At 53.9% G+C, this 12,951-nt stretch overlaps 2 long non-coding RNA genes across 2 annotated transcripts in view; one reads left to right on the forward strand and one right to left on the reverse strand.

Moving 5' to 3' along the window:
- LOC118674621 overlaps nucleotides 1–12,951 on the forward strand; it is a 121,843-nt gene that overhangs the window by 103,516 nt on the left and 5,376 nt on the right. The gene's annotated exons all lie outside the window — the stretch shown is intronic.
- LOC118674622 lies at nucleotides 6,356–12,521 on the reverse strand. Its single transcript, XR_004973682.1, has 3 exons — nucleotides 11,219–12,521; nucleotides 6,867–7,294; nucleotides 6,356–6,783 (listed from the first exon to the last, which is right to left on the reverse strand). It is a non-coding gene; the product is annotated as an uncharacterized LOC118674622 (long non-coding RNA).

A 12,951-nucleotide genomic window follows, 5' to 3' on the forward strand; every position in this document is an offset into this window, starting at 1 on the left:
TGCCAGAGTGAGGCAGGGGTCAGGGAGGCCAGACCTGGTGGTGCATGCAGGTGACCAGGGCCTGCAGAAAAGAGCAGCAAGGCCCCCAGTCGTCTCCTGCGCTCCCCTAGGCGTGTCAGCATCTGGGGCTCCGAAAGATCTGGGGAGGGGTCCCAGAGGCCCTGGTTAACCCCACACCTTCACAGCCTTCACCTGCCCCCTTGCTGAGATGGGGGCCGGGGGAGGGGGTGTGGGCGCCGTAACATGAGCGACTGACTGTGACAGACACCCTGCTAAGCCATGGACCTTCAGTATCTAACTTACCTGGCTTGGCCACGCTGCCAGGTAGAAGCCTTTAACCCCATTTTGCAGATGAGGAAACTGAGGCACAGAGTGGTGAAGCAGATTGCAAGAGGTTCCCAGCTGGGGAGTGATGAAATGGGGTGCAGGACATTCTCACACCTCTTGCTAACTTTCCAGACCTGGTCTTTCCATTGTATTGAAATAGAAAAATTCCTGCCAGTCGGCCCATGGTTTTCATACATAGGACAATGCAGCCTCTCTCTCTCTCTCTCTCTCTCTCTCTCTATATATATATATATATATATAGAGAGAGAGAGAGAGAGAGAGAGAGAGAGAGATAGATAGATATAGATATAGATTTTGTGTAAAAATATATTCCTTTTGATCCAAGAAGCCAAAATAAGCTGGGTAACAGAAACTGCCTCCCAGAAATTTAAAACTTACGCAGGTTGCCTCCAATTTCATAAGCTGTTTCGGTTCTCATGGAAATGACTCCCCCGTGAGCCACAGTTCCTGAGGCTTGGCAGCCCCAAGTATGTCCGTAAACCCCGACGCTACCGTTTCTCACCTCTGACTGTACGCTCCCTGGCTGGGCCTCTCTCACTCCTTTCCCTCCCTCATTGTCTCGGGGGGGTGGGGGGGTGGGGGGGGACCAGCGCTCTCTTCGGCCAGTTCTCCTGGCAGGGGTGCTGATCACGGCGTGCTGGCATTCACGGGGACCTCTCATGAAAATGCATGCCCGGCGTGCCCCCTCGGTAATGGTGATGTTTCCCCCTTCCTGCTGATGTCAGAGTCACCCCTGGGCGAGGCTGACACATCTGACATGCGTGGCACCGACACACATGAGGTGGTCCTCAGACGATGTCTGGACTGAGTCAGCCGGTGGAGCAAGGCCCCGGCCCTGTCGTCAGCCGCAGAAATAAAAGGGAAGACGTGTCGGTGCCTCACAGGTTCTAATGAGCCCTGCTCCTGTGGGTCTCTTTCCCTGCCCCTCAAGACGGGAAAGTTCTCGGGGCGTTGCTGGGTTGTCGCCACGCCCTGTGCCCGGAGGGTGTTTCCATGTTCGCCACTGTGTCCTCACTGCCAGGTCAGATCCGTCACTGACAGCCCCTCCGTTCATGTTCACATCAAACGTAAGAGGCAGGTTCTAGTACTATTCACTGAAGAAAAGGGTCTGAAGCCCAGAGAGGTGAGGCCACGAGGCCAGAATTACACCGCGCCTGCGCCTGAAGTGCTTTCCACCACGTCCGTCACCTTGCTTAGTGTAGTGCCTGGTGCAGTCAGAAACCGGCAACTGCACGCCGGGCCAGCGTGGCTCAGTGGTTGAGCAATGACCTACGAACAGGAGGTCACCCTTTGAGTCCCCGGTCAGGGCACAGGCCCGGGTTCCAGACTCAATCCCCGGTGTGGGGTGTGCAGGAGGCAGCCGATGCATGATTCTCTCTCATCGTTGATGTTTCTATCTCTCTCTCTCTCTTTCTCCCTCTCCCTTCCTCTCTGCAATCTATAAATATATATATATTTTTTAAATCAGCAATTGCTCGTTATCCACATTTCGAAGGAGGCGAGGGTTCGACCTGAGAGCCGTGCTGGCCCGGGCTTGTCCCCCCCCCTATACCCCCCCTCCCAACCTTGGGCTCACTCAGCTCCCCAGTCCCCACCCCCGTTCATCTCTGCCGCCCCCTACAGTCGCTTCCGACACTCCTGGCTTCTGTTTAAGGCAAGATGAACCCAAGTTCAGAAATGTCTCCTCACCGCTTGTGTTTCACCGCGGAGACATAAACGGGCATTTCCCGTCACCTATGTACCCGCACGCCCTCGGGCCGCCAGGGGTGCGGCCAATCCATGGCTGGCGAAGGAAAAGGAGCCTTTAAAAGATAACAACCACTCACGCGTTGGCTACGTGATCGCTAAGTGATGACAAAGTCTAAGGTTAAGACCTCGCACACCAATCCTAGCTGTTTTAAAATTTAAAACTCCAGGGGAAAGCCCCGACATCCTAATGAGCTTCAAGCCACCAAGGTTCTGACGGGAGGGTTGAAGCCCTGTGTGAGGGCTCAGGAGGGCAGACCCAGCCTGTGCCCGGTGCCAGCAGGAACCAGACAGGGAGGGGGAGGCAGTGGTGTGGGGAGGGGGTTCAGAGAGATGAGGAAGGGGGTGGTGGTGGCTTAGAACATTCCGGATGAGCCCGGCTGGCCCTCTGATTGAGGACGTGCGATTCCTCCGAACGCTTCATTATGTCAACACGGCATTAGGTTTCCCGGGCACATCCTCTCCCTCTCGGAAGAGAAGAAAGAAGAGCATTTTGTGAACTGGGGTGCCTTCACACTAGGGTTGGAGGGGGTGCGTGTGTGTGTGTGTATGTGTGCACTTGTGCGTGTGTGCATGCGCACACAAACCTTTCATGAGGAATCAGGATTAAAATCTCTAAGAAAATGCGGCAGGCAGAAGTGACATGCCGTATTTATTTTCCCAATGGAAATGTAAACAGTGGCAGGAGGAGATGAAAATATTTAGAGAACAAACTGACCCGACCCAGCTAAATGCTCCAAGAAATGCCTGCCTCCCAAGGAAGGGCTAGCGCTGGCGGGCTCCGGGCAGACCTGACGGCATGGGCCACATGTACCTCCTCACTGCCCCCCACTCCAGGCCCCGCCAGCCCATCGCCAGGCACACTGGCCCAGGGGCCCAGGGCTCACACAGGCCGATAAGGACCTGGTCAAGTCCATGCTCCTGTTCTCCCGTTTCCCTGGAGTGCGAGAGGCCAGTTCACAGGTTATTTCTGTTTCCTGCCTCTCCCAGGTGGGCATCACTTTCCCATCAGCCCAATCGAGTAGCCTCAACTCCCTTCCCACAATCCCGGGCCAGGATCGGCCCATGGTGACGCCCTCACATGGCCCCATCCCACCCCCCCACCTCCAATGTCCCAACTGGGGCCGACGAGAAATCCCCACAGGACCCTGCTTCCAGGAAGGAGGCTGACGGGGGCCTTTCGAAGGGGACGCCTGTTTGCTCGGCCCGGCCCTCCGCGTTCTGGCCGGCGTGGGCCCGGGCTCCCCACGTAACATGAAATCACGCTTGGGATCCTATTGTTTCGAACGCTCTGCGGCGGCGGCTGACATGGATATGGACGCAGACCTCGCCGGCGTTTTAATAAGAAAACAAAACGCAGGGAAAAGGCGCCCGCGTTGCCAGGCGGATCATTAAGAAGCCACCTGGGAGGCAGGAGGCTGGCGCCCACCGCCTCGGAGTCCGTCCTGCGACGGAAACTTCTTTTGACGTCTAGTTATGTCGAGATGTGACTGATCACCCAGGGGTGGGCGCTCCTGGGAGGGAGGGTTCACTGACAGGCGGCAGCGGCGGGCGCAGCGGCTCTTAAATAAGAATCAGGAGGAGGTGGCATCGGGCGTCCTGACAGTCGGCAGCTGCTACCTGGATCGTCTCCGGCAGCCGAGCTGGTGGGCTCCATTAGCATCTGCCGGCTTCTGTCTCATTATCACACATCTGCCCACCTTGATTCCGGTGATGCCGCCTCTCATCTGACAGCTCAGGCGGTGTCAGGGGCCGGGTACGGTGGGAGCAGGGGACAGCGGGGGGCGCGGTGTGCGCTTTTATTTTCTAAAGGCGGGTGTCGGGTTTGACAGTGCCATGCCCGGAGGTAAGGGAGATAATTAACATATAGGGCCAATCCTAAACAAAGCTGAGGCTGGGTTCTGGGGGGAGCCACCACCGTGGGAGCCCGCAGATCAGAGCCTGGGAGACCTCAGCTCTCTGCCCAGGCCTGCCGCCGAGGCTCGCACGCCAACGACCAGCGTATCGCCTTGACATTTCAAGTTCAAGACAAAAACGAAAACGCAGTCTGGTTGAGCATCGACCTATGAACCAGGAGGTCAGGGTTTGATTCCCTGGTCAGGGCACGTGCCCGGGTTGCGGGCTCGATCCCCTGTAGGGGGCATGCAGGAGGCAGCTGGTCCATGATTCTCTCGCGTCATTGATGTTTCTCTCTCTCCCTCTCCCTCTCCCTTGCTCTCTGAGATGAATGAAAAACATATTTTTTTAAAGAAAACCTCACGCTTCAGGTTTGAGGCACTGAACAGCCGCCTATATCCCGACTTCAGGGTTTCCTGGCAGGAACGTGGCTCCGCAGCTGTGCCTGATGCTTCCGAACCGACCTCCAGCCGACGGAGGGAGCGGGGCGGGAGGCACGCCTGCCCTCAGCTGCCTCCCATCACTGCATCCACGGGCAAAGGCAGCTGCAGTCGCGTAAAACAATAGCCTCCCTCACACAGCTACCTGGGGACCAGAGACCCGCCCGCGGAGCCTGCCACCTCAGAACGCCCTGTGGGGGTGCCACTCGTCAGGTAGGAGGGTTTGGGGTTCTTTCTGCAATCCCAGTTGCCAGAGGAGCTGGCTTTTCCTCGGGGAAAAGAAAGGTCCCTCTGTGGTCAGAGAATCCTGGGTTCTGAAGGGCCTCGAGCGTCCCTGGGCTGAGTTCCAGATGGAGCCTGAGGTCACCGGCCGGGGAGGGAAAGATGCCACAACAAGGCAGGCCCCCCTGAAGGGGGGACCCCCCAGCCCCTGCCTCCCAGGCCCAGCTAATGCATTTGGAAACAATAGCATTTGGCAGGCAGGAGCGAAGGTGCCCACGGAGACCCAAACCCCAAGGGACCCGGAAGGGAGCTTCCTGTGGCCTCCAGGGGGGACCCCCCCAGCCCCCAGTCCCAGAAGCTGGTGGGCACCGTGGCCTCCGGGGCCATCCAGGAGGCTCCTGGCTCCCCTCCCGGCTCCCGCGGCTTTCATCCCTCTGATATTTCTTTGTTCTCCTGCGCGCCAAGGGTTTGTATGGGTTAATGGAAAAATTACTGCTATTTTGCAACAATGCAATCAAAGTCAGTTCAGCAAACCCTGATAAAGTGAGAATAGCTTATTCAGATGAAGCTGGCAGGCCTGAACTCACCATTGCGAAGTTTGAATACAAAATAAGATATTCCCTTAAAAAAAAAAAAAAAAAGGAAGAAAGAAAAAGAAAAGAAAGACAGCATCCGTTGTCATTCATGCTAAAAAGGCATTACAGACTGTCGACACTGTACAGAAAAATAGGGGATGTTGACCTTTTTATTATAGACTTTTCTCTACTGTTGCCCTTCTCTCGGCTGCTCAGCGCTCCCCCCCCCCCCCCGCGGCCCCCGCCCCCCTCGGCACTCACACACTCTCTTTTCAGCTGTGTGTTATCTCAAATAATTACCCTCGCTTCTGGCTGTCCCTGGTGACTTCTGCTGCTAAAAAAGCTACTCATTGTCGGAGACTGAAGAGGGATTTCCAACCTGCTTCTTGTGGCCGGGCAGCGGCTCTTAATTAACCACTCAGGTATTGGGAGGCTCCCAGCCCAGCCCGTTTCCATATGGCTGGAGCATGTCCGCGGCCATAATCACGGGAGGAAATAGCGTATCAAAAAAAGAGCCCGCGCAACCCAAAGCTTGTGCAAATTATTTTTAATGATTCTTCTCTGGTGAGTCGGCTTATTTGTTATTTCAAACGGGGGGGGGGGGGGGAGAGAGAGATGGAGAAAAAGAGAGATGGAGAGAGAGCGATGCATTTGTCCTTGACCCAGATCCTGGCGGCAGATGCCCCTCGTGCCCCACCCCCACCCCAAATCTGGTCACGAGCACTGCCATCAAGAGGGGACCCCAAGCAGCAAAGCCCCTCAGACACCCTGGGAAGCTTTTCCCACCCTGATGTTCAGGCGCTTTTGTTCCTATGGGTGCCCCACTCTTGTCAAAGGCACAGGCGCACGGGATCCACAGAACTGCCGAGAGGCCGGCCCCTGGAACGAGGAGCGAGCTGCTAGGCAGTCCTTCCCGTAGCCAGGCCTCTCGTCATTCTTGCTTTAGGTCCTCGGTGCCGGGGAGGCGCTGGGCGGAGGAGTGCTTACGTTAATAAATTTAATTAAAAAACGAAGCCGCATTTCCATTTTAAAAACCACCCGTCCACCGGCGCACGGTGTCACCCGGCATTATGTACGATTTTACTTTGCGACAGAAACCATTACATTTAAAAATTCATTACAGCAAGGTTAGTTAGACACATGATGGATGCAGCTTTAATCCTGCCATATATTATTACGGCGAAAATGTAAATGATGAAAAATATTTTGTGCTTATCAGCATTTATGTGGAAATGTGTTTTACAGTGATATATGGTGTTCTATTTCTATTATTGTGATGAAAGGAGAGCGCTACAAAAAGATGAAGTGTTTATTAAAACATGGTTACGTGTGATAGCATATTCCTGTTGTACACGACTTTAAACATATTCGCGGAGGGCCTCTGTCCAAAAGCGACTGGAAAATGCATTTTCTGTGCAAAGCGGGCGAAGTTCTGTGTTGTTTTTTTTCCCCTTCTGGTCACAGCTCTGTTTGAATAGACTGATATTCATTCCACATCATGTCGAAGGCTGTGAGGTTGGCAGTCCTTTCCTTTCTCTACGTGGTTGAAAATTCACCTGTGCATATGGAGGCACAGTCAGTGGCCGTACAAAGAAGGCCGGGGGGTGGGGGTGGGGGGAGAGGGGTGTTTATTTGGTACCATCGCCCAGAGGAAAGCAGGCCGCCCAATTGAATGATATTTCCAAAGTGATGTCATCGGGGGGCACAATAAAATCCTTTCCGAGCTGTAATTCACAGAATGGGAAAATAAGATCACACGTCCCTTTCCAATCAGGTGAGCATACACAAAAGACGAGGCCATGTTGTGTCCACTCACGGTGCCATCAGGGCACAGGAAGAGTTCAGCTGTGGCCACGGGAGAACTGGTGACAGGGAGGGAGCCCTGCAGGACAGACAGACAGACGGGAAGCTTACCTCCCGAGGCTCCCGCTGCCAAGTTCAAGTTCACTCACAATGTGGTTCCTGCCTCCTGCTCCCCTCCCCTCCCCTCGCCAGCTCCAGAACAATAGCACGTCCAACAACAGAGTGACATCGAGCACAGAAAGAAAATAAACCCTCATCAGCCACCTTAAAAAAAAGAAGGAAAAGAAAATTTATGACCAAACTCTATTTAAAGAAAAGGCACAAAGGGCCTTCCTACAGACGTTCCCGCCTGCCGAGACTCCATCACTTAGGGCGCGGAGCTTAGTATTTCACCCGAGTGCCCTTACCGCTCCCCTCCCTCCCCCCCGGCCCCCACGGAGTGAGAATATAGTCATAGGGTTACCCAGGACCCACGTCCACGGGGCCCCGTTCAGTATATCAATCCTAAGTCTCCCACCTCCTGTCGATGACAGATCTTGAAACAGACTTGGAATGGGCCAGACTTGGAAATCAGTTTCAAGGCCCCCCACCCCTCTTGTATTCAGTGTCCCAAGTGTGCCCCCTGGGTGAGGGCAGCATAGGCTTCATGTAAATGTCCACCAGGCTGGCCCCTGCTCCTCTTTCCTCTTCCCCGAACATCTGCTGGTGGGAGGATGTCCTTGTGTACATTCGCACCCTGAGGTTTCGCGCCCCCCGGGCTCCCTCTGGGGCAGGAAGCCGGAGCCGGCCTGCGTTTCCTATCCGGGCACTCTCCCTCGCTGGGCTCCTCCACCGCAGGCTTGTTATCTTTAGGAAGTCCAAGGTGGGGGCACCGGGAACGCTGACCTGGCTCCTGTCCAGTTAGAGACGTGAAACTCCGCCCTGTACACCTTGGGGACATTGTCACAGAGGGGTCACGTCCCGTCTGCGCAGATCCGACCCAACGGCCCTGCCTGCGCTGTCCCCCACCTCCTTTTGTCTGTGGCCTAAAACCCACTCTGCTGACTTCCTTCCAAGTACAGGTTAGAGCAGCGGTTCTCAACCTGTGGGTCGCGACCCCTTTGGCGGTCGAAATACCCTTTCACAGGGGTCGCCTAAGACCATCCTGCATATCAGATATTTACATGACGATTCATCACAGTAGCCACATGACAGTGATGAAGTAGCCACGAAAATAATGTTATGGTTGGGTCACAGCATGAGGAACTGTATTTAAAGGGCCGGAAGGTTGAGAACCACTGGGTTAGGGGGTCGGTGGGCATGTCTGCTCACTTGATTGCGGAGGGAAGAGTTCCCGCACGTCTTTCTCTTCCTTTTTTTTTTTTTTCTTTTAATTTTTTTTTTGGCTTCTATTTTAAAGAAACACACACGAGGCTTTCTCAAGGAAACAGGAGGGCCAGCCCCTCGTAGCAACGCCCCCGAAGCACACCCCATTCGGTCAGTTTTCTGGCTTCGAGAATTCCCCCCAAGCTGGGACCCCAGACGCCGGGGACCAACCGGAGGCTGCCCTAGTAAATGTATTTATTTCTCGGAGCTGAAGAATATTTGCTGAAAGGTGGATTATCGCTTGGTATAGGCCACCAGCAGCTGTTGAAAACCGGGGCATAAAAGCTTGTTTATGTCTTTAATGGCCCCCTTAATGACGGAGCGAGTATGTTATTCATAATAAAACGCCGAGGCCTCCTCGGAGCACCCCGACGCATGGCGCTGGCCGAGTGAGAAACATCTGCTGTGTCATAAAAGGACATTTTATTTGGGGTCTACTTTAAAAAACATGATTCCAGGGAGTGCCACTGATTTATAGGGTACACAACAAATGACGATGTCTTGAAGTAATTAGACTCTACAATTAAACCTGCAAGGGCCACTCCTGGAAAGGAAGAGAGAGAGAGAGAGAGAGAGAGAGAGAGAGAGAGAGAGAGAGAGAGAGAATCCCGTCCCGTCATCATCATCCTGGGTCATTTAAGCACAACCAGTGGCCTTGCCTCCGTGTATTTCCATGTTGAAAATCGCTCTCGGCATTGATCCCACTCCAGGAAGGCACCGAGCTGCTGGTCCTCCTGAAACCCCCGGCCACCGTGGCTATCTGGACTCAGGGCGGGCGCGTATCAATAGAAGTTCTGTCCACCTGCCTCTTGTCTGACGGGCCCAGGAGCGTATTTTAATCGTCCTGGAGGGAGGAAGACCCAGACCCAGGCCTGGTTGGGGAGGAAGAGAATGGTCCGCCTCCTCCCCACAGGCTGTGGTGTATGTGTGTGTGTTTGGGGGGTCGGGGGTGGAGGGGCAGGTAGGGGCGCCCCCCAGAGGGCGACATACCAGCAGCCTGGGACAGAGTGGCCCTAGAAAGGGAGAAGTGCTGAAGGGACAGGGTGTGGCCCGCGCAGTCCCAGCCCTCGCCCCCTGCGCTCCAGATGGCGTCCGTCTCCGACACGCCCGCTATCACACCAGGAAGCCGCGTGTCACCACCTCCGTGCCCAGCACCACTCACGCAGCCAGGGACACGTCTATTGTTTCCTGGAGCTGGGTCCTCAGCAAAGCATGTGCGGCGAGAGGAAAGACGGGTTATTTTAAGAGCTGGCTGCCGGGCAAGCTGCTTGTCCAAGGGCAGGGCTCTTGACCCAGGCTGCTGGGGGGGGGGGGAAGGGGGGGAAGGACTGGGTGGGGGGGAACCTCAACAAATGGAAGGGGTACCTGTGCCGGATTCCGCCACCAAAGATTCTGATTGTGTGGCTCCAGGTGCCATCCGCCATCCCCAACACACACGCACCCACACTGGCAATTTTTTAAAATATATCTTTTTTTAAATGTTTTAAAATTGATTTTTAGAGAGAGAGGAATGGAGGGGGTTTGGGAGATTGAAACATTGATGAGAGAGAATCATTGATCGGTGCACTCGGGGCCACGGGAGGGCTGGTGGTGCTCCGCTGGCCCCAATCCCAGGCCCCGCGTCTGCGGCTGCCCAGGCTCCCAGGGTCATGTAGTCACACTCAGAGGCCTCACGCCCCCCGCCAGCCCCCCAGTGACCTCTCTCCGGTCCCTTCCATCTTCCTCTGCCTCGCTCCCATTTTAATTCGTTAAGTGCCAGCCGCCAGCCTTTGCCCAGATGGAAGCGGGCAGCCAGCAGGGCAGACGCTCGATGCGCTCCTGTGCCAGTTTCAGGCATACCGCTAGGGTTAGACAATCACATACTTTACAACGTGTTCCCCCGGTGTTTCCTGTACCCACTGAATGTAAACTGTAAACGAAAAAAATTAAAGTAAAATATGATATTCTAGTTTTTGTTTTTTTTGTTTTTTTAAAAAAAGATAAGACACTCGGGTGACGTGGCTGCAGAGACAAGTCCCAGCGGGATGCTCAGAGTGAAGTGCCATGTGCACCAGGCCCACCCTTTCCCGATTCAGGGGCCATAAGAGCCTGTCCCTGAAGCCGTTTCTCCTCCCTGGCACAAGACAGAGGGCGGGGGGGCTTTTATGACAACAAGATGGTGATGAACTCATGAAAACATTTAAAATATATATATATATATATATATATATATATATATATATATATATATATATGATTGATTTCAGAGAGGAAGGGAGAGGGAGAGAGAGAGAGAGAGAAACATCAGTGATGAGAGAGAATCATGGATCGGCTGCCTCCTTCACGCCCCACACTGGGGATAGAGCCCGCAACCCGGGCATGTGCCCTGACCGGGAATCGAACCATGACCTCCTGGTTCATAGGTCGACCCTCAACCACTGAGCCACACCGGCCGGGCATGAAAACATTTTTATAATAGCTGTGAATTTGATGAGTCCTTGTGCCGTCTGAGCTAACTAATCTGCTGGGAAATATTTCCTAGGGGAAGGGATCTCAGAGGCAGGCGCGGAAACGGCCCAGTGGCTGCTGCGGCCATCCTGCCACCAGAGGCAGCAGGAACGGTAGAGGCCGCGAGGGGGTGGGGCCCAGCAGGCCGCTGGGGCGGTGGCCTTAGTGCACACTCATGTGCCAGCTAAATCTAGATGGCAGGCGTCTGGTGGCTTAATCATCAAAAACAAGCAAGCAGGCAAACCTCGCGAGCCACCTATGGAATCTGAAGCGCGCCTGCAGCCTCCACCCCCGGGTGGCTGTGACGGGGCCCCCACCCTGCATTGCTGGCCTCACCTCCCACAGTCCAGCTAGACTCCTCCACTCGTGGCTTCTCAAGCCAGCCTGGTGTTTTCCCGGCTCCGTCCCTTCGTTCACGCTGTGCCACCCACTTGCAGCTCCTCTTGTGTCCCACTTCACCTTGCAGAACCTTCCGGCCCCGGCTCAAAGGCTCACTTGTTCAGCGCGCCAGGGTTTTCATCTCGCTTTCCTCTGCTTCCACCTAGGAGGCAGCGGTTTATCATCTGCCCGGGCTCCGGCAGCTGAGCCAAACAGCCTGTCTACCTGGGTGATTTTGGAGACTTGCATGACCTCTTCACGTTTCAGCTTCTTCCTCTGGAAGCTGGGAATGGCACCAGAGACGCTCACATCACCTGGTTGGTGATCTGGGGATGCAGCGAGGGGCCGCATCGGGCCTGGCTCAGTCAACAGTGGGCGCCATCGTTAGTAGAGCTCCATGGGTACCTGCCAGGATCCCCACGGGACTGCAGGCAACTGCAGGGCCAGGACTGTGCCTAACAGCCTGCGTGGGTGAGTCACAGCGATGGATCCTTAATGAGCAGTTGCTCCCTTGAACTCTATCTTGCATTCTTGTGTGGAGCTTCCCAGATGGTAAAGTAGGGCCTTGCACGCATCCCACCCCTCTCGCTCCTGAGAAAGGAACCGGCTCTGCTCCCTCCCCGTCCCTCTCCTTTCTTCTCCCTCGGGCATGGCAGGCCAGTGTTCCCCACATCCACTTAGTCGCATGCCTCTGCTATGATTTCTGACATATGCCAGTGAATAAGTTGGATTTAAATCTGTCTCATTCAACGGTTCCCCAAATAACAATGTGTTGGGTTGTGTGTTTTTTTTTTTAAAGATGAAGTGAATGTCTCCCTCATTTCTCTAAGTCTAAAGGAGCCAATTCAGGGCATGGTGTGGTCATAGAAACCCAGGCCCCTTCTATCTTGTTGCTCTGCCCTGTATGGCCTCCATTCCGAAATCGTCATGGCTCCTGGAGCTCCAGCAGGAAGCAGGAGGGGGCAAAGAACAGGACGCATCACAGAAACTGTCTATACTGCTGTTGTTTGTCATCAGCTGGCCGGAACTTAGTCACATGGCCGTAGTTAGCTGCAAGGGACCCAGGATAACCTAGCATTTATTTTAGGTGGACAAATGTCCAGTGAAAAATTGGGGCTGTCTTTCAGAGGCAATTGGGAACCATGAAATTTTTACCCTTTTGGTAAATATTATATTACTAGAGGCTCAATGCATGAAATTCATGCAAAAGTAGGCCTTCCTTCCCCCGGCTGCCAGCACCGGCTTCCCTCTGGCACCCAGGACCTGGGCTTCCCTTGCAGCCCTGGCTTCGTCCCGAAGGTCATCTGGAATGACATCCGGAAGGACGTCTGGTCTAATTAGCATATTATGCTTTTATTATTATAGATTATTTCTTCTGCTTTAAACATAAGTGAAATAGGTAAATAATGCTAAAAAGTATTTATAATGGAGAAATAATTTTTTTGTTGCTCAACCCAATTCATCTCTCTAGAAGCATCAATTTTAACTCTTTTAGTGGTTTCTTCAGGCATTAATCTTCATATTTCTAACAGATAATATGATGATACAGCTCTCTCTTGATTCATTAATTTTAGACTTTTGACTTTCTACTTTGGTAAATGAGGACTTGGCTTTCTTTCTTGCGAACGCATACATACTTCTGCCCTGCTTCCTCTCCCCCAGATCTTTCCAGCAGGAGCATATAAATGTTC

This window comes from Myotis myotis, unplaced genomic scaffold, assembly GCF_014108235.1.
Source record: "Myotis myotis isolate mMyoMyo1 unplaced genomic scaffold, mMyoMyo1.p scaffold_m19_p_19, whole genome shotgun sequence".
NCBI classification, from domain to species: Eukaryota; Metazoa; Chordata; class Mammalia; order Chiroptera; family Vespertilionidae; genus Myotis; species Myotis myotis.